At 46.3% G+C, this 22,623-nt stretch overlaps 1 non-coding gene and 1 pseudogene across 1 annotated transcript; both read right to left on the reverse strand.

The window, feature by feature from the left end:
* Window positions 1-471: 471 nt before the first annotated feature.
* Window positions 472-644, reverse strand: LOC141141805 (U2 spliceosomal RNA; annotated as a pseudogene).
* Window positions 645-18,164: 17,520 nt separating this feature from the next.
* On the reverse strand, window positions 18,165-18,351 carry LOC141141847 (U2 spliceosomal RNA). The gene has a single exon (XR_012244259.1). It is a non-coding gene; the product is annotated as a U2 spliceosomal RNA (small nuclear RNA).
* Window positions 18,352-22,623: the final 4,272 nt, after the last annotated feature.

A 22,623-nucleotide genomic window follows, 5' to 3' on the forward strand; every position in this document is an offset into this window, starting at 1 on the left:
GGGAGGGAAGGAAGGAAGGAATGCCTGGACTGACTTTGAGATAGCTGCAACAAGAGACTGAGGTGGAGCAAAGTCAGGCCTACTCAAATGGTCTGGGACCTGCTGCCTCTCTAAATGGACACTGCCAGCAAAGGCTTTATTTTGGGCCTTGGGAGAAAGATGGATAGAACATTAGCTAGCTGTCTTGTCGAAATGTGTCTACTTACTGACTTGCTGACTTAAAAGGTTTGGCTTCTTGCAACTGCCACTTTACCTGCTGCTTCTTCCTGACCCAAAAAATATGGAGCGAGGAGGGAGGGAGAGAGGCCAAGAAACTGACACAAAGCAAAAAACACCAATACACACAGGGGTTAAATGCAAGTTTATTGCCAGAATTAACAGCTTGTGAGCCAAAAAAAGCAACATTGCCATTGAGCAAGCAAAAGGAAGATTTTTGTTGTTGTTCATTCTGTTTTTGGAAACTGCATAAGAGAGGGGTGCACCGGTCCTGGAGGTACTGCAATACCAGGTCGATGCGTGGAGTGGACAGAGCAAGCTCTTCTTCCATCTCCCTGTTCTAAAAATCCATTTAATATATGGTCCCCAGATAGGGGACGTATCAGATATTAAACTGATAAGAACAGATTTTTTGATTGAAAATGTATACTTTATTTTGCAAGAAAATATACAAAAAAACAAATACTTCAACAGGGTACATTCCACTCTGTACTGCGACGCAGCGCATAAGTACACTACATAACAATACATTTCCAAGCATACAAATAAATTACATTCATCCTGCGGTATGATGCCTGATGTGTGTTGCAGATTAATAATACCCCGAAACATCACATCATGCATGACGCCGCATTATCCTGAAAGCATTACTTCAAAAACATGTCACAAAAAGTCATATACTGTCAGATAGCATTCAAATGGGCAACGGGTGTGATGAAGGGGGTGGAGGAGATGGGGTAGGGGAGGGTGAAAAAGAGTTCACAGGCCCAAAGCTTTATTGAACTGCCAAAGGATACACGGGGGAAAAGGGGGGGAGGGAAAATCTTCAGATCCCCTCTTCCTCCTTGAAGTCCATCAAGCGATAGTCTCTGAGCAGACTGTGGACCTATCTGCGACAGTCCCCGATGGACATCCTCTCCCACTGGTGGATGAGGCACTTTCTGGCGCACCACAAAGCGTCCTTAAAGCAACACAGCACCGGCCAGGCACAGTCAATGTCCTCCTGTGAATAAGTTCCACAGAAGAGTCCGTTCAACACACCAAAGTGTGTGATAGCTGTCTGTGGTACAAAGTCCTTCAGTTCAGGTTCCAAGGCCCTCAACAGGTCCCGTGCAAAGGGGCACTCCCAGAAAACATGAAAAGCAGTTTCCTCCTGGATGATGCAAAAGGGGCAGTGCCTGTATCTGCACAGGTTTCTGGCATGCATGAATGTCCTGAGTGGCAACCCCCCTTGGATTGCCATCCATGCCAGATCTTTGTGGTTGTTGGTGAGTCTCTTTGAAGAAACATTCCTCCAGACCACTTTTCGAGTGGCTGAAGGGAGGCCTGGAACAGTCTCAACAATGTCCGATGCTCTACTCAACTTGTGGATAGTTTTTGGCTTCCACAAGTCGGGCTTCACTCCATGTAGCCTCAGCTCCTTAATAAACTTGAAGGTGCCCAAGTAGTACCAAGGGGTGTCCCAGTTGTAGGGGATGGAGCTGTCCCATTTGTCCCATCCAAGGGTCCTCCAAAGAGGCAGGAGGAAAAAAACAGGACATGGAGTTACCACCAGAGTCCACAGTTCTGTCAACCAATGTCCTGCGGATGCAGTTACAAGCAAAGCACACCCTCAGTAGAGTAGTGATGTCGGGCACGCCCTTACCGCCCTTGGGTTCCTTGAACATAACCGCCCACTTCACATTGTCCATTTTGGAGCTCCAGATGAAGTGAAACACCGCCCTGGTGATGACCTTGCAGGTGTTAACCCGGGGGGGCGAGGCCTGGGCGAGGCACTGCAACACAGGGAGAATCTTGCTGCGGAGTACCAGTGTTTCTTTTCATACATCAGGGGACACAGAGCCATAGTAATTACTATGTGGGTTATAGGCCACCTTCAGGTGATGGACACTGGCACGCCCTAAATTAAGAAGTGCACTCCCTATATAACCCCTCCCACTACTGGGAGTATTCAGTTTTTTCGCCAGTGTCTAAGGTGTTGGTCACAAGTAAAGATGTGCTGTGCTGAGCTCCACTGGAACAATCCTTGCTGGGGCTAGCCATGCTTACAGATCCATTCAGAGTGTCTTTTAGACCAGGTTGAATGGTACCCGGGCCTCATATCCGAAGAAACAAGGTTTTTTTATTGCAAATGCTTCTCTTTCTAGAGAGCTGGACCCTGGGATCCAGTACTTTTGGTAGTAAGGCCAATAAAGTTTTACTGGCAGGGTGCTATTGCAGGTCCAGGATTGTGGGATACCTCAAGGTTCCCCTGTTCCTGAAGGTTTTGCGGAGCCCACCATGAAAGGTGAAGATTGGGTCTGATGGTTTACCACAGATAGCCCTGCGGCGGGAAAAGGTAAGTGGAGATTTTTGAATTTTTTCATGAAAAGTCTCCTTTAACAGAATAATGTTGTCATGCCTATGTGTCACCACTGGGGGCTGTATTGAGCACTCACCACCTCATACTGGAAACAGCCGCTGTGTCAGGAGCGAACACTTCCTCCTTCTCCTCCGGCAAAGCAGATCCTCTGGTAAGAGGGGTAACTTGTCTTCCTGTGGGTAGCCCCTGCGATGGGATTCCCCCCTCAGGGGAGAGTAGAGGCCCAGATTCATTTAAAAAAAAAAAAACGCTGCGGCCTCCTGGCGGTTTTACCCCCCGCCAGACAGCTCTGGAAAGATTCAGATGAATCTATAGCCCGCCGCTCCACTTTTGAAAGGAGGGTGGAGCCGTAATCAACGCGGGGGGGCGGGGCTGTCGGCATTCTCAGACGCCAGGGACGCATGGAGGTAGTTTTTAAAAGCACACTGTGTGCTGCTGCAGGCTGTGGAAGGACACAAAAGCAAAGGTGGCTTTTCTCAGGTTGGTGACACAGGCATTTCCTTTGACACATTGTTTTCAGGCTGGGCATTAATAGCAGCATTATTATTGCTGGACTATAGCCTAGCAGTGTATGCATTCTTTTGGTAGTGCCTCTGCTTTGTGCGTTAGGCTATGAGTGGTAGTGGTTTGATTATTTTACAAACAACCTAAATCCATGTCCAAAAGAATGTCATCCTCCTCTCAGAGTGATGCGGTCGGTCAGAATGAGCCGTCAGGGGAGACTGTTGTTGCAGCAGCGCTGAACACTTCAGTCCCTGTATATATATATCACACAGGAGGTTTTTTCTTCTACCATTTCTAGTGGAAAAGAAGATTTGATGCTATAATCACTTTCCATAGTGGGTTCAATCATAGCAGATCCCCATCCAGTGCTCAGGACCCTCATTTTGAGGTACAAGGGGCAGGGAAGGTCTTCCAAAGAGACCTGGAAAATACTAATATATCCTCTTCTGAGGATCCTAGTATGGAGGGAGTAATCTCACATTTCTGGTACACTCCCTCACTAGATGGGGACGCTTTTCCTATTTATTCATGGCTAAAAAAGCTGATATATTCAGAATGGGAATAAGCTGTTTTTTTTCCTTCAAAAAAAAAAAAAAAAAAAGTGTATCTATGGAGGAAGAATTCTATAAGAAGTGGGAGGTTGCAGCAATTAATGCTGCAATCACCTCGGGGAATAAAAATCTCACTTGTCCGGTAGACAATGCGCAAATGACAAAGGATTCAACAGATAAAAAGTTGGAACTTCTGCTTAAGAACAACATGTCTCTAGCAGGTTCAGTAGCACAGCCGATTCTTACGGCAATTGGGGTATCTCAGTCCATAAAGGATAAGTTTGTAGAGATACTTAAGAATCTTCCTGATCAGCAGGCCTAGCAATGGGCTGGAGTATCAGATGCATAATGTTTTACGGTGGATGCGATGATAAATGCGATGATAAATTGTATCATTCAAGCCTCACGGCTTATGCTGGGACTAGTACATACACACAGAGTCCTGTGGCTGGTAAATTGGTCAGCCGAAACACCATGTAAAAGCTCCTAGCCAGTTTCCCTTTTCATTGTGAACGGTTATTGGAGACGATCTGGATAAATATATCCAAAGGATTTCTAATGGGAAAAGTTCTCTTTTGCCAGTAGAAGTTCAAACAGTTCTCCTTTTAGCATGCTTCCTCTCAGTACCAGGGGCATCTGCCCCTAGGCAGTCTCAAGAGGTAGACCTCAGGGGCAGTCCCAGGGCCAGAAGAGGTCTTGGGGCAGAAGCCTGACAAAACAAAATGCTAAGGCCTCCTTATGAAGGAGCACCCCTGCTCGCTCGGGTGGAGGGGAAGGCTTCTGCAATTTTCAAATCTGGCAGGAACAATGTCAGGACAGATGGGCTTCCTCAGTTTCTCTAGGTTGCAAACTAGAGTTCCCGTTTCCTCGTTTTCTAAAGTCAAATGTTTACAGAAATCCAGAGGAACGAAGTCTCTCTTTTTAGCTCTGGATCATCTTTTATCTCAAGAGGTGATATCAGAGGTTCCCTTAGAGGAACAGCGTTCAGGGTTTTATTCAAACCTGTTGTTCTAAAATGGGTCTTACCTCCCCGTTTGGTTTTGGAACCGTAAGATCTCAAAGATCTGAAACGGTATTTAAATATCTGGTCCTTTCGCATGGAGTCAGTCCGATCGGTGGTCTCCATTTTGCAAGGAGGAGAGTTCTGGCATCAATCGATATCAAAGATGCATATCTCCACGTACCGAAATTTCCCGTTCATCAGAAATTTCTACACTTCAAAGTAGAAAATTGCCATTTTCAGTTTGTGGTTCTGCCATTTGGTCTAGCCACTGCATCACGGGTATTCACAAAAATCCTGACACCTCCCTTAGTCAGGTTATCGGCCCAGGGCATAACGGTCCTAGCCTATTTAGATGCTCTGCTTTTGGTAGATCAATCAGTCTCTGGCCTAAACCAAAGTTTAATCGCTGCTGTAAGCTACCTGGAATGACTAGGTTGAATATTCAACCTAGAAAAATCCTCCTTAAAACCATCAAGGAGATTACAGTTCTTGGGGCTAGTCATAGATACTGTATAAAAAATTTATTCCTACCCCAGGCAAGAATTGGTTCTATTAAAGAACTAATTCAACTTGTCAAAGCAAAGAGAAATCTTTCCATTCAGATGTGCATGAAATTGTTAAGGAAAATGGTGGCCTCCTTCGAGGCCGTTCCTTATGTGCAGTTTCATTCAAGACTGCTACAAACACTATTCTGTCGGTCTGGAACAAGAAGGTTCAGGCTGTGGTTTTTTTCCAATGCTCTTATCCCCCCAGGTGTGTCTGAGCCTCAATTGGTGGTTAATGTCAGCAACCTCCAAAAGGGGAAATTCTTTTTTTACCAGTATCTTGGAAAAGGGTAACAACGAATGCCAGCCTTCTAGGTTGGCAAACAGTCCTGGAAGAAGCTTCTGTCCAGGGGAAATGGTCCAAGGACCAGAAAGGACCCTGTCCATCAACGTTCTAGAAATTAGGGCAGTACATCTGGCCCTGGAGTTCTAGACGCTCAAGCCACGGCTATGGCTTGCATCAATCATCAAGGGGGCACGAGAAGTCATGCAGTACAAAAAGAAGTGGATCATGTTCTAGCTTGGGCAGAAAGCAACATACCTCGTCTATCAGCAATGTCTATTCCAGGGATAGAGAATTGGCAGGCGGACTATTGATTCACCAACTATTGTTTCCGAGAGAATGGTCCCTTCACCCAGTCATCTTCCTCTCGATATGTCAAGAATGGGGTATTCCAGACATAGATCTGTTCGCGTCCAGATTCAACAACAAAGTCGACAACTTGGTGTCTAGGACGAAGGATCCGCTAGTGTGCGGAACAGATGCCTTGGTCTTCCCAATAGGATCAGTTTTTTTCACTGATCTATGCGTTCCTCCAGTTCTGCTACTTCCACGCCTTCTCCGCAGAATCAAGCAGGAAGGGGAAGAAGCGATTCTGGTGGTCCTAGTATGGTCCAGAAGATCTTGGTTTGCCGAGATCATAAGGATGGCAGTAGAAGTCCCTTGAACCCTGCCAATATGGCCAGACCTTCTAGCTCAAGGTCCGGTATTCCATCCTACCTTACAAACGCTAAATTTAGTAGTTTTGCTATTGAAACCCACATTCTAAAGGATCGTGGGTTATCTCCTTCAGTAGTGTCTACTTTGATTAATGCTAGGAAGCCGGCCTCCAGAGTCATTTGCTTTAGAATCTGGAAGGCACATACTTCCTGGGGTGCCAACCCCTGGATCCATACCAGAAAATATGTCATAGGTAGGATTCTTGTATTCCTGCATATGGGATTAGAAATGAACCTGGCCCTGAGTACGATCAAGGGCCAGGTCGCAGCCTTATCAATCTTTTTTCAATGGCCTCTTGCTTCTCACTCTCTGGTGCGTACTTTTATTCAGGGGGTAACAAGAATTAATCCCCCTGTCAGGGCACCTCTAAATCCTTGGGATTTGAATTTTAGTCTTGTCGGCTTTACAGAATCAGCCTTTTAAACTTATACGGGAAATTCCATTAGTTCTTTTAAAGAAAAATAGTCTTTTTGGTTGTCATATCTTCTGCCAAGAAGAATATCGGAATTGGCGGCTCTGTCTTGTAAAGAGCCATATTTTTAATCATGCATAAGGATATGGTGGTATTGTGGCCTCATCCTAAATTTCTACCGAAAGTGATGACCGGTTCTCATTTGAACCAAGATATTATTCTGCCTTTTTTCCCAGAGTCTCGATCTAGGAAAAGAAGGCACTACATTCCCTTGATGTAGTAAGAGCGGTTAGGAAAACGCTCAGATTCGCAAAAACAGATATTTTGTTTGTGCTGCCAGAAGGTCCTAAAAGAGGACAAGCAGCATCGAAATCTACTATAACCAAATGGATTAGTCAAGTGATTGTTCAATCCTATGGTCTGAGGAAGAAGGTTCCTCCTTTTCATGTTGATACACATTCCACCAGGGCTGTTGGTGCCTCATGGGCGGTGCGTTACCAGGCCTCTATGGCTCAGATCTACAAGGCCGCAACTTGGTCTTCAGTCCATACATTTACCAGATTCTATCAAATCGATGTAAAAGGTCATGAGGATATTGCCTTTGGGCATAGTGTACTGCAGGATGTTGTATAAGTCCTCTGTCCTCTTAATACCCTACCTTTTATTGTGTCTCCCTCCCTTCAGTTGCCATTGCTATGGGACATCCCACATAGTAATTACTATGGCTCTGTGTCCCCTGATGTATGAAAAGAAAACAGGATTTTTAAAACAGCTTACCTGTAAAATCCTTTTCTTTGAGGTGCATCAGGGGACACAGAGGTCCCTCCCTTCTTTGGTATATACGTGTATTGCTTGGCTACAAAACTGAATACTCCCAGTAGTGGGAGGGGTTATATAGGGAGTGCACTTCTTAATTTAGGGCGTGCCAGTGTCCGTTACCTGAAGGTGGCCTATAACCCACATAGTAATTACTATGGCTCTGTGTCCCCTGATGTACCTCAAAGAAAAGGATTTAACAGGTAAGCTGTTTTAAAAATCCTGTTTTTACCTTCGATGGTGAGTTCTCTGAGGCTCCAAAGTCCAAACTTCTGTCGCATCTTTGCTAGTCTTTCCTCCCAGGACTTTAGGGTTGCGCCCTCAGCTCCAAACCAGACCCCAAGAATTTTGATGAAGTCCGCCTTGACGCTGAAAGGAATGGGTGCAGAAGAAGAAAGATGACGTCTGACTTCCCGCAGTTGACCTTTGCCCCTGAAGCTTGGCCGAAGTCCTCACAGGTCTGGGCGAGTGTGTCGATGGAGCGCCAATCAGCACAGAACACTGTCACGTCGTCCATGTAGAGTGAGCACTTGGCCTCCCGTCTGTCCGGTCCTGGTGCGGTGATCCCTCTGATCTCTGGGTTCAGTCTGATGCTTCGGGCGAAGAGCTCTATACAACAAACAAAAAGCAGAAGTGAGAGAGGGCAGCCTTGTCTGACCCCAGACAAAATTGGAAAGGGGTCAGTTTTCCAGCCATTTACCAGCACCAAACTAGAAATGTCATTGTACATTACATTCACATACGAACAAAACATTTCCCCAAGACCAAACCTGCGCAGAGCTCTGCACATAAACTCATGGGAGACACGGTCAAAGGCCTTCTCCTGGTCAAGACTGACCAGGGCCGCGTGCACACGGTGGCCATGAATGTACTGGACCGTGTCCCGGACAAGCGCAAGGCTGTCCGCAATCCTGTGACCAGTAATGCCACAAGTCTGTCATTGGACAGATCATCCACCCGGATCAGACTTCAGCCTGTTGGCTAAAACCTTGGCGAGGATTTTGTAGTGCACGTTCAGAAGAGAGATCGGACGCCAGTTTTTCAAATCCGATCTCTCCCCCTTCCGCTTATACAAAATCGTGATCATCCCCTCCCTCAGTGACGGAGGCATTCTGCCCTTCACCACCATCTCCTTGTACAGCTCGAGCAGGTCCGGGCCCATGAGATCCCACAGTGCTACATAGAGCTCAACTGGGAGACCATTGCAGCCCGGGGTGCTGCCTCGCCTAAAGGATTTAGTGGCAGAGTGCAGCTCCTCCAACATCAAGGGGGCGTTGACGGTTGATGAACCTGCAGGATCAATTTGGTTAGAGATACCTGACAGGAACCTGTCGGCCGCCTCTGTGTCCGTTTCTTTCGGGGAGTAGAGGTTGGTGTAGTAGTCGCTGACCACTTGCATCACAGCCTTCTTCCCCTTCTGAAGTGTTCCAGTCTCGTAGCGCAGCTCTAACAAGGGTGTGTGTCCTGCGTGAAGTTTCCTGAAAAAGAAAGGATTACACTTCTCACCTTTCTCGAGATTCTCCACCTTGGCACGGAAGACAATGTGCCTGGATTCTTCCTCAAAGTATCCTTTCAGGCTCTTCTTGGTGTCCCCCAGGTCCTGCCTAACGTCCCAGCCACAGTGATGAAGGTCCTGCAGGGACTGCAACTGACGCTGCAATCTCCTGAGTTCCCTCCTCCTGGCACACACTTGCTGGAGTCCCCTTGCCTGAAAGAAGCTGCGCAGCTTAACCTTCACAAACTCCCACCAATCACTTACCCTTCCGTAGAATCTCTTTTCCTCCATCCAGGTGGCATAGGCCTCCCGGAGTTCCCCCTTCAATTCCTCGTTTTCCAGCAGGGTGCTGTTCAGCTTCCAGGAACCCGGTCCGCGGACAAAGCCCTCGCCCAGGTCACCCCCAAAAGTGAATAGCCCTGTGGTCAGAGAAAAAGCAGGGGATCATGGAGAACTCACGATGCTTGACTGTTCTTGCAGTGAGCATGAAGTCAATCCTGGAACGCACAGATCCATCGGGTCGGCACCACGAATAGTTCACAGTCCCTTTCCCTATGGATCCCACGGCGTCCTGCAAGGAGGCCTCTGAGATCATCTCCTTGAGCAGCCTAGAGGTAGCATCAAGTTTTGCGTATATGCTGGAGCTGCGCCCATCCTCCTCGATCGGACAGTTAAAATCACCGCCGATCACTACTGTTCTGGTGGTGACGAGTTGGGTCCGCAGGGTCTGGTAGAGTTCCAGCCGGGCAGTCTTGTCTGGGGGGGCGTACACATTGATGAGCCTAACTGGCTCTTCTACCCACAAGCCGTCTATGACCAAAAGACGGCCACAGACTAGCTCATGGATAGAGTCAACCGTGGAGCGCCCACCCCTGACCAGAATGGCTACCCCTGCAGACTTACAATCGCCACCCCCGGACCGGGTTCGGGGGGGCAAGGGTGGGGAAGGGCTCCTCTGGCACAGAGGGGGTGGGTGGGGGTGTGCTGGAGGCAGGGGGTGGGGCAGGGGCAGAGGGTGGGGGAGAGGGTGGGGGTGGACTTACCTGTGGCCTATCGAGGCTCCTTTGGATTCTTTGGTTTGCTTTCTGGCAGCTTCCTCCCGGTGCTGGAGGGTGGTTTACCCTGGATCAGGGCTCCAGCGTAGGTCCGGGTCCTCTGGGGGCAGTGTCTGAAGACATGCTCTGAGAATCCACAAAGGTTGCAGGCTTTGGACCTCGGACAGTCCTTGGTCTTGTGGCCTGTAACCCTACAGAACCTGCAAGCAAGCTCTGTACAATCCTTACCTATGTGTCCCGGCTGCCCACACCTGTTACAGTTGTAGGGTATGCCGGGGTAGAAAAGGAATCCTGCGGATGATCCCAGGGAGAAGGAAGGCTGCAGGTGCTGGATGTTCCCCGAAGGGTCTTTCCTCAGTTTGCAAAGCACAGACCACTTACCTATCCAGAAGCCGTTGGCATCGAGGATTTGGATCGGTCCTTTACCACGGTGCAGAATCTCTGGAGGTAGGTGTCTATGTCCTTTCCTTTGGTATGGGGGTTCCTCATGGCCACCGTCACCTGCTTTTCGTCCCGAGTTATGGGGCAGTTCGCAATGAACTTACGAAAAGGGGATTAAGGGCCACTGGTCTTCACCATCTCCCAGTATCTTCTGCAAACCTGAAAAGACACAAAAGTTATGAAGAAAATACCTTTTGTGAAGGTCTGCACGGAAAGCTTCTCCGCTTTGCGGAACCCCTGTTCCAAAATCATCTTCTTTCCGAAGATCTCCAGGGTCATGTCGGGGACTCTTCCGTCCACCTCCTTCAGCTGCAGCATGACCGTGTGCTTCATCCAAGGCTCCAGGGCTGGGAGCCCCTCTGCAGGCTGGTCTGGCTTGGCTGGTCTTGGTTGGCTGGTGTCGGCCGGGGTAGAGGTGGGGGTTGAGGCAGCGGCATTCCCGAGCTCGGAGGAAGTGGCTGGAACGGGGTTCTTCTTCTCCTTGCTGGTCTTCTTGTCGCTCTTCTCCATCGTCGAGGAGTTGGATGTCGCTTCAGGTGTTCTTAGGTGACTTCCTTCTGGTTCCTCGACATCTTCACTCTTTTCGTAGCCTTTACAAAGGCTCTAGCATCTACTGCCCAGAGGTAGTAATGCGGAGTGAGGGAGGAGGGAAGACCGCAATCTTGTTCCCTGTGGGGGCTAAGCCTCTAACCCAATAGCAGCAAGTAGGTGAAGCTGAATTTAATCAACGATCCTACCAGGCCGAGCAGAGGGTACCTCACAAGGACCAATTGGCTTGGATAGATGCAAGTGGTTCTCAACATCCTAGCTGTGAAGCAGAGACACCCCTAAGGGCTAAAGTCGATTTTTTTTTCTAACGCTACTCAGACTGAATCACAGACTCTATCATAACTTCACACCAACAACTGAGCCGTGTTCTTTGCATCATTCTAGCGTATACTTACAAAAAGATAAGATCATGGATAAAAATCGTATATTTACATTTACAAAAGAAAAACTCTTACCCCTCCCGCCACCCCTCAAAATTCCACAACACATCTGCCTCCTCCATCCCCATACTCCTCCTCTCCACAGCCAAAACATAAAACATTCTTGCCATCACTCAATCTACACAATCCTTCTCTGTCAGCACCATTTTCTTTTTCACAAAAGCACACCGTGTCTCTCACATCACCTCCCTAAAAATTGCAGAAAAAAATGAAAATTTTTTGTTGAATCACTTTTCCACCCTCCACCAACCCAAACACCCCAGACTCATATGTGATCCTATTAACTCCAACCACCCTCCTCAGAAAACCCTTCCATCAACTTCCAAACTTCTTTAGAAAAAAAACAGTCCCAGAACATATGCCTTATGGTTTCCTGCCCTCCGCATCCTTCCCTTGGGCAAACCTCATTCCTCACAAGATCCCTTGCCTTTAAAAAGACTAAAGTCGGTAAGCAATTACCGTATTTGTCGGCGTATAACACGCACTTTTTTCCCCTTAAAATCAGGAGAAAATCGTGGGTGCGTGTTATACGCCAATCCCTGCTAATTGTGATCTATCGGCGGCGATCGCCGCCGACATTCACATAGCGTGTAGTTTTAAATATGGCGCCGCGGAGTTCGGAGGGACTCGGCGGAGCTGAACGAGCGCTGCCGAAATCACAGTGACTGGGCGGAGCCGAGATACACATAGTCGAGTGTTCTTGGCTCTTTCCGGCGCCACTCACAGTCATGCCCAGTCCCGCCATTGGACCTGTGTTATGTCCATCATAGGGCGGGACTGGGCGGGACTGTGAGCGGCGCCGGAAAGAGCCGAACTCTGCAGCACCATATTTAAAACTACATGCAGCTATGTGTATGTCGGCGGCGATCTGTCCAAGCATGGACACTGGGGGCAAGGCTGCACTGACAAGACTGCACTGGGGCAAAGCTGCACTGACAAGACTGCACTGGGGCAAAGCTGCACTGACAAGACTGCACTGGGGCAAAGCTGCACTGACAAGGCTACACTGGGGCAAAGCTGCACTGACAAGGCTGCAATGGACACTGGGTCAAGGCTGCGCTTGACACTGAAAAGGCTGCAATGACACTAACAAGGCTGCAGATGGACAATGATGAGGCTGCATTGATGGGCATTTTAATGTAAGTTTTTTTTCCTTAAACTTCCCTCCTAAAAGTTTTCTTTCCTTTAAAATTCTCTCCTAAACTTGGGGTGCGTGTTATACGCCGATAAATACGGTATTCAGTGACATCCACACCACCTCTGTTTGCCTATTTGTTATGCCTTTAAATACCATATTCTTCCAATAAATACCATATTCTTCCAATATTGCTTTGTCTTCTTCGGGCCAAGTCCAAAAATGTTGGTTATCAATTCGCTCCTCCTTAACCATTTCCAGAGCACTTCCTTCTTTACTGCCCCTTTCCCAAGCTCACTTAATTGATTTTCATCAAAAAACTTTTTCATCCTCAAATAATGTACTAACGGGACCAAAGACATGGGCCTCTTCAAGTCCCCCTCACACCACCCCCACTTCAAAAGCGGCCAGCCAATCAAATATCTCATCAAAGCTGCAGCCTTTCCTCCTGCTGAAAAAGTCTTAAAGTGTGTAAGCCACCATTGCACTTCCAAAAAGCGTTCTATATTTGGAAAATCATATCCCCCTTTCAACACTGGTTTCATCACCACTTCTCGCCTCACTTTCTCCATCTTCGACCCCCAGAAAAAAATAAAAAGCATCCTTGTCACCTTATGAATCCACCGTTTATTGGGAGGAAAAATTACCGAAGAATAGATCAACAACGGCAGAATCTCAGATTTTGTTATCAGTGTTTTCCCTGACAACGTCAGACGCCGCATTTTCCAAAATTCCAACTTCTTCTCTACCTTCTCCACCATCTTCACCGTATTCTTCTGGTATCCCAGACTTCGTTCAAAAATCACACCGGGAACTTTCACTTCCTCCACTTTCTTGAGTCTGTTCCTGGACACATCGCACATCCCGCTGGCACGCTGACATTACTCTTGCCCCAATTTACTCTTAGGCCGGATATTTCACTGAAGATGTCCAGATGGAGCTCGGCTCTTGCAAGGTCCCTCATCGAATTACATAGAAACGTCACATCATCCATGTAACACATCGCCTTTACATTTGCGTTTCCACAACCAGGTAAAAAAAGACCTTTAAAAGCTTTATCTTGGCTTACATGCCTTAGAAGGGGCTCCATTACAGAGATAAAGGCAATGGGGGAAAGGGGACACCCTTGCCTTACCCCGGACTTCACTTGAACTGCTCCAGACAGATTCCCATTGATCAAAATCCGACTGCTCATTCCTTCATATAGACATTCCACCAAGTTCACAAAGTCCTCCGGAATACCCATCTGCCGTAATACTACAAACAAGTACGCATGAGACACACGGTCATAACTTTTTCTAGGTCTATCCATGCGACTGCTAGTGGCACATTGTTGCTCTGAGCATAAAAAAATCAAATCTCTCAGTAATATAAGATTGTCTGCGATCCTCCGACCCGGGACAGTATATATACCTGCCATTCCTGTATTACCTGATCTATTACTCCCCGCATCCTATTTGCCGTCAATTTAGCCAAGATTTTGTAATCACAATTCAGTAACGTGATTGGCAGCCAATTTCTGATATCGCTATGACCTCCTTTCTTGTAGTGTAATTATCCCTTCTCTCATGGAATCTGACACCCTCTTACCATCCACACGTTTTCACTACTTCACACACGTGGTCCTTTATCACTGGCCAACATTTAACACAGAACTCTACGGTAAACCATCACCCCCAGAGTTTTATTGCTCTTCATACTTTTCAACAACCCCTCCACCTCCAACTCAGTCATAGGGTCTAATAAGGTTCTTGCATCTTCAGCACACAAATTGCCCCTCACCACCTCACAATTTTCCTCCATCTCAACCTTAGGCGCACCTCCACCTCCCCCATACAATTCCTCATAAAAGGATTTAATCACCTCCTCCATCCTCCCACCAGACACCTCCTCCTCCCCTTCCAGCACAGTATGAAACACTTTCTTTGTCCCATAGGATTTTTTAAAGAAGCACCTGGAACACTTCTCATCCTCCTCCATTTGCTCAACTTTAGCCCTAAATACAATTCCCCTTCCACGTCCCTTCAGAGTCATATTTCTTGCATCACGCACCTCTTTAATCTCTTCCTCCACCTCCACCCTCATCCTTTTACACTGATACAAAAAGTGCAACTTGTCAAGCAGTCTTTCATTCTCCTCCCACCTCTTCCATGCCTTCACATTCCCCAATCTTTTAAAAAAACTTAGCAATCCTCTTCTTCGCCCAATCCCACCACAACAGCAAATCTTCAAAATCACACTTTCTCCTCACCAGACTCTCAAATAAGGGTGCAAAGGACTCCACCACCCCCTCCTCATTCAGGAAAGAGACATTAAGTTTCCATATGCCTTTACCAAATTCCACACCAGTCTTTAAATCAAAGGTCCCAAGTGACAGTACATGGTCTGAAAAGGTAACTGGGTTAACCCTATAATCCAAAATGTCCAAAAACTGTGAAAAAATAAAATCAATCCTGGCCCGTACTGTACCCTTATCTGAAAAAAAGGTAAAGGATAAATTCTCCTTCTCAACCTCTCTCGCCATATCTTTAAGGTGAAAATCATCCACTATCTCATTCAGGGCCCTGGAAGATATGTCCACCCCTCCATCCCCCCCAAACTTTGTCTCTCCTCCTTCTTCCTAACACAGTTAAAAATCGCCAACCAACGCTGTGGGAATCCTACCAGGCAGGTGTAACCTTAAAGTATTCAGGAACACAAATCTCTCATTCTTATCTGCCGGTGCGTAACAGTTTATCACTCGTATCTTTCTTCCAAGTATTTCAAACGCTGCAACTTGCATTCTTCCAGGTATCACCACTTCATGAGATATGCACTGTACCATAGGATTCTTAACTAATATCCCCACACCCTCACTCCGCAAATCACATCTCGGAGCCCACAGCGACATTCCATGTTTCCAATCTTCCTTCACCACCCTCTCCACACCACACTCTTGAACGCAAATCAGATCAGCCTTACATTTGCTTAATTCATCAAACACCACCGCTCCAATTGGAACAAATGCTCCTTACATTGACTGAACCCACAATGAGAGCCATTGCGAGAAAAAATTTAAACAAAATATCAGCCATGACAAAATACTTAAAGATCCATCCTAGACTCAATCACACTTGGATCGTGCATTCCTACTTGACTCTGCTGTCTTCTCCTAGACAACGGAGAACTGGCAGATTCTGCTTCAGAACCCCCATCTGCATCAATTACAGGGACGCCTCCCCCCTCATCCACCCCAACCTCCACCCGAGCCTTTTTTGAGCTGACTCGCTAGAAGGTCTTTCCAAAGAAATAACTAAGGGCTGTCCACATGGCAAACTAGCTTCACTATCCACGTCTATCATTTCATCATCATCATCTGACTCATCTTCATTTTCCTCTTCTTCTTCCTCCCCTGAAGATAATCCACTCATTAAAGCTGCTAGCATTCCAGGACTTGCCACCCCAGATACCAGACCCTCCATCTCCTGAGCTGTGTTCTCTTCTCCAGTCATGGCACCATCCCGCTGCTCCACTTCCACCTCCCCTGAATTCAAGGATGTCACACCAGGCTCCATACCTCCATCTTCACCTGCAACAACTGTTAGGCCTCTAAAGCCGGTACCATCACCTACCACTGCCTCACCAGTGGCCACACCGGTACCACCAACTACTTCCACCACCACAGTCTGCTCTGCAGGCACAGCTTCATCAGCCCTATGACCCGGGGGAGAAGTGGCCAAGTCCGCTTCAGCGGGTCTCGCGCCATCCCCTCCCGCCGGCTCCGCTCGCTTGGGCTTCGACTGTGCTCCACTCCAGCTGTCCTTCTCCACTTGCCGCTTTGTCGCTCTTTCATCCATAGCCGTCCACCTTCTTACAGAGAAATACCGATCACACTGTTTTGCCAGATGCCCTGGTGCTTTACAGATGTCACATAGTCTCGATTCTTTACAGTCTTTAGAAAAATGGTCCTCCTTTTTACAGAATCTGCACTTTGTCCTCTGATCACAGTCATTACTGGAGTGCCCATACACAAAAAACTGGTTGTCCTGGATAAAAAAAGAAATCTCCTTTCTCCCCCAATGGAAAATACTGCCGGGGGCCTCCTCACTCCACCCACACAACTTAAATCTACATGAAATCTTCAAAAAAACGTATAATTCCCTGACCAAATCCCAAAAGTATTCTTTACTTTCTCTCCTCCCCTCGGTACCTCACAATATGATTGAAGGAATTCCCTTACTAAATTATAGTCCGCGAAAGGGTTGTACATGTGTACAATAATGGGTTTTTCCTCCTGCATAAACAAAGGCATCACATGCAATTTTCTCATCACCTCTTCGTCTGCTGATTTTCTTGCAGTTTCATAGGCATTCCAACATACCTCGATAGAAATAAATGTCACATCGTAAATACGTTGCTGTGGAAAATCTTGCAGACACATAATGTCTCTTACCGGCACACCTAGGAAATCCATCAAAACGTCCACCACGATAGCCCGAAGGTTCATCTCGTCTTTAAATTCCGGCCTCAACGTAAAGCACAACGAGTCCCTTAGTCCTCGGTTCGCCATCTTTGGTGCAACAAAACACCGGCCCGGACTCCAGAAAGGGAACCCCCCGAAGGGGGCCCCGGAACGCCCTCTACTGACCTACTGCACCTGTGGGGTTACAACCCACAATCGCCCTCTCATAAACTTCCAGCAGCGTCCTACCCAATAGCAGTAGGGGATGCACCAGTTAAGGAAACACTTCCAGGCCCAGTAGGAGTGGTGCCTTCTGTAAACCCTCTGACTCCGACACAAGATTGCAGCCAAAAGGCCGAGTAGCGATAACCCAATTATTCTCTTTTCCGAGCGAGCGGCGGCCTGGCAGAAACGAAGAGCTCGCTGAGAGATGCCCATCTGTCCTTCCCCCCCGTCTAGCAGCAGCCATAGACACACAAACTTTTCACACCTACCCGGGCTTGAGGCCTAATCCCTCAGCACACCTATCTAACACCTCCTCCCCACCTGTGCAGCCCATTCTGACCTTGAAACTGTTAATTAGGCAGTCCTGAGCACTAATTGCACACATCTAGGTGCTCATCGTTGATGCCCGATGAGGGAAATCATTTGCATGGCCCCGCCTCCTGGTAATGTGAACGAGGAAGACGAGATGGGGACCCACTAGAGGGAGACACAGGCTGTGAAAATGAGGGAGTGAAGGAATGCCTGGACTGATTTTTAGCTAGCTGCAACAAGGGACAGAGATGGAGCAAAGTCAGACCTACTCCAATGGCTTGGGACCTTCTGCCTCTCTAAACTGACACTGGCAGCAAAGGCTTTGTTTTGAGCCTTGGAAGAAAGATGGATAGAACATGAGCTAGCTGTCTTGTCGAAATGTGTCTACTTACTGACTTGCAAGAAGTCAAACCTATGAAGTCAGCAACTGCCACTTTACCTGCTGCTTCCTGACCCCAAAAATATGAAGCGAGGAGGTAGGGAGAGAGATAGGTCAAGAAACTGACACAAAGCAAAAACACCAATACACACAGGGGTTAAATGCAAGTTTATTGCAAGAATTAACAGCTTGTGAGCCAAAAAAAAAAAAACAACATTGCCAGTGAGCAAGCAAAAGGAAGATTTTTCTTGTTGTTCATTCTGTTTTTGGAAACTGCATAAGAGAGGGGTGCACCGGTCCTGGAGGTACTGCAATACCAGGTCAATGCGGGGAGTGGACAGAGCAAGCTCTTCTTCCATCTCCCTGTTCTAAAAATCCATTTAATATATGGTCCTCAGATAGGGGACGTATCAGATATTAAACTGATAAGAACAGATTTTTTTTTTTCTTTGAACTATTCAGAAACGGATCAGGTACACGACATTATACGTCTCACCACAAGACTTCCATCAGTACCATTTCCCTTCATTATTTTAGTTCCAACCATCCATCATTCATACAAATACCACACATATACCATCCTATTATTGCACTCAGCTATAAATCATAAAAAACTAAACCTACACTGCCACATACTCCACTTTCCATAATTTATCTGCATCTTGTTTTCCAATTTTTTGGATCTCGTACATATAGCATGTATATAGCCTCGCTAAAATTAATCTCACCACATCTTCAGGAGACAAATCTTCTTTCTTATAGAAAAACAAATTTCTGGCATCCCATATAGCTTCTCTAAAAACTACAAAGAAAAGCCAAGGAACCCTTACCTCACTTCCTTCCAACCATGTAGACACGAATTGCTTCAAGCCCGGACTACTTATCTTTAAAATTACAGGAAAGAAAAGAAAAAACATCTTTCGAATTCTGACGGTAAAAGGACATGAGAAAAATAAGTGACTCCTATGTTCTGGACTTCCACATCCTACCCGTGGACATTTATCTGTGTTACTCAAATCCCCACTTTTCATGAATACCCTCGTCGGAAGGCATCCGTGTAACATCATCCAGGTAATATCCTTCTGTCTATTAGAGATCCCTGCCATTTCAAATCTTTTCCAGGTAAGTTTAACTTGATTAGAGTTTAAATACATGATTGTACACTCAGTTTCTTTTCCTCTTAATTTTCTAATAATTACCTCCTTTACTATTTCTTTAGGTTCTGCTTCTTCCAAGCCAAACTGCTTCCTACTTGCTTCTAGACATAAGTAGAATGGAGGGACCACCTGAGCACGTGGCTTTGTGAGGTCTTTCCCCACCCATTTCCATCTTACAAAACACCATCCTCACAGATACTTCGACTGATCCACGGAGTTAGTAAAGCGGCTTTTCTCGCGGTTTACCATCAGTAAGTAATGTAATTTCACAAATCTTTCTATATTGGGGAAACCAAGTCCCCCATTACATTCTCCTTTCATTACAACCTCCCAGGCTGCTTTCTCCATACGTGATCCCCAAAGGAAACTAAAAAGTTCCTTCATAATCATCTGCGTCCACCTTTTACCAGTACAAGTGTACAGAAGCAAAGGCAGGATCACCACTTTAATTATGAGGATTTTACCTCGCAGAGATAAGTCCCTCAGTTTCCAAAATCCCACTTTGCTCTTCACCTTTGCAAGCAAATTTTTAAAGCTCGTCTTGCCACTCAATTTCTTATCTAAGTGTACCCCTAAAACTTTCACTTCCTCCACCTCCTGAATTTCATCAGATTTAATAGGGATTAACCGCCCTAACTGGGATCGCTGACATTTTCCCCAGTTAACACTACAAAAAATACTTAGATAGAGCCAAGCTACATTTAAGTCCCTCTGCAAAATTCCCACCACCACAATGTCGTCCATGTAAGCCATTGTTTTCACACTTAAGGCTTCCTGGTATCATAAACCCCTTGTGAACTTTATTTCTGTTGTAGAAGCCTCTATTACAAAGGATTCAAGAGGATAAAGGCTAGGGGGGAAAGTGGACACGGCTGCCTCACACCTGACTTAATTAGAAAAGGTTCGCTTAAATTCCCATTCACTAGAACTTGACTCGAGATGTTATTGTATAGTCCTTTAATTGCCTTAATCATGGGTACAGGAAGACCCATGCTTCTCAACACTTGCAGTAAAAAGGCATGAGAGACCCTATCAAAGGCCTTCTCTAGGTCTATACTTTCTACTATCAAAGGGCTGTTATGAGAATTGGCAAAATAAATCATATCCCTTAATAAAATTAAATTGTCCACAATCCTCCTATCTGGAACTACACATACCTGGTGATCTTGAATTATTTTGGCAGCCACATCCCTTAACCGGTTAGAAATGACCTTCGATTATAAAGTCTTATCTGAGTTCAGCAATGAGATAGGTCTCCAGTCTCTTAACTCCCTTTTATCCCCCACTTTAGGTATTAGGGTGATAACGCCCTCTGCCATGGATCTGCTCATCCTACCTTTATTATAGGCAAATCTTATTACCTCACACACCTGTTTACCAATTACATGCCATAGTTTGTTATAAAATTTGGCGGGAAGACCATCCTTCCCTGGTGTCTTATTGCACGCCAAGCCTTTAACTGCAAAGAATACCTCCTCATCATTCACTGGGGCTTCAAGGTTTTTAATATCCTCAGATTCCAATCTCCCCTTGACCACACTACAATTTTCCTCCATTTCCTCTTTTACCGCTTTCTGATCCCCTTGGAAAAGCTTTGTATAAAAGGATCTTACTTCCCTTATCATCCCCCTCCACCTCCCCTTGGGGTCTGAAAATTGTTTGCATTGGCTCCCGTTTCTGAAAAGCCTTCTTAAAAAAGAAGTGCGTATACTTCTCCCCCTGATCCAGATGTTCCACTCTTGAATTATAAATGATACTTTTCCCTTTCTCCCTCAAGGCTTTCTTACGCTCTTCACGTACTTTAGCCAATTCGCTACCCACCTACACCCCTACTGCCTTTAATTTATACAACATATGCATCCTTTCCACCAGCTCCTTATTCCTCTCCCTCTTTTCCTGCGCTATTGTCATGCTCCATCTCATAAGGTATCGTTTTATTTCGACTTTGACCCAATCCCACCAACTCAAAACATCAATAAACTCTCCTTTACATTAAATCAAAAGGTTAAAAAAGGACTCAAAACGTTCTATCACTCTCTTCTCTTCCAAAAGGCGAGTGTTTAACTTCCACACTTCACGCCCATATTTGGACCTAGGGTTAAGTTCCACTTCCACCTTAATTACCCGGTGGTTTGAAAAAAGGGCCACTTCAGTCTCAAAAGACATCGGGACAACCGTTTCTGAAATCAAACAATAATCAATCCGGGACATAACCGTCCCTTTATCTGAAACAAAAGTATATTTATTCTCTTTGGTCCCATCTCTTTCCCAACATCATAAAACTTAAAATCCGAAATTAAATTGTTCAAAAGAACAGAAGTGCTATCTAGGGTTACTTCTGACTTACTTTCCCTGTCACCCACACTTCTAATACAATTTAAGTCCCCCACTACCATTGTGGGGCATCTTCCTGGCAAGTGTAACACTAATGTCTCAAAAAAAAATCTGTCGTTCACTCCTTAAGGCAGGAGCATAACAGTTAAACAGGCGAAGTTCAAACCCCAAACCTGCCAAATGCACTTGCAATAATCTCCCAGGAATTAGAATTAAAGTTTTAAGTTATAAAATAATGTTTCCTTTTAAGCAAAACACCAACCCCTTCATTCTTGTTAGTACATGCCATGGACCAAACTGATTCCCCATATGTCCATTCGTTTGTGTTCAGGAGTGCATGATTAGCAATATTCCTAAACAAAACCACATCACCTCCAATTTTACTCAGTTCTTCTAATACGGCAGTCCTCCTAATTGAGGAGCCAATTATCACAAATCACATTTAGGTGATGGCTTTAGAACCAGTTCCTCCATCTCCTTTACTTTTCCTCTGCAATGTTTCTTTTTCAGAGTCATCCGAATCTGAAACAGCCAGATCCCCGTGATCATCAGATCCCTACTATATGGACTGTCAGGTAAGGGCTCGATCCTACTCCTCTTGTTTGCACAATCCCCCTCACTCTCCTCCCTTAATGCACTTTTTTGAGCGGGTGTAAGAGAGCGATCAGGCAAAGAAACCTCCTCCCCATCGCTCTCCTCCATCCCACTCTCCTCCTCCTGATGCTCTTCCTCTATATCCATAGCTAAGTCACCCCCTTCTCCTCCAGCGGCTACCACTTCCAGGGTTCCTCCCCCCTCACCTCCACTGGGCCCTGCCACTTATGCACGCTCCTCCTGACCCACACTCCTGTCTCCATTTTCCTCCTGTACTGGTTCTTCACCACTGGTTGAGATCTCCTGTCTGCTTTCCTCAGCTATAGGTTCCTCTGCACTCTCGGCATGAGATCCTGACACTCTACTGGTCTGTCCTTCAGCTGGAGGCATCCTTCTGGGTGGTGGGGCTCTCCTGCCCTTTGTCACATCGGCATAGGAAAAAACCTTAGCACCCCTTGCCAAAAAACAATCGCGGGCTCTGTGACCTGACTTCCCACATAAATCACACATTGCAGGTTTAGGGCAATCAGCAGCCCGGTGACCCAACTTCCCGCATAGCCTGCAACATACCCCAGCCCCACATTCCTCCTTGACATGCCCATACTTATGGCACTGTCTACAAAACTGTGGCTGCCCTACATAGAACAGCGAGCATCG

Source organism: Aquarana catesbeiana, linkage group LG04 (assembly GCF_042186555.1).
Source record: "Aquarana catesbeiana isolate 2022-GZ linkage group LG04, ASM4218655v1, whole genome shotgun sequence".
In the NCBI taxonomy this organism is placed as follows: domain Eukaryota; kingdom Metazoa; phylum Chordata; class Amphibia; order Anura; family Ranidae; genus Aquarana; species Aquarana catesbeiana.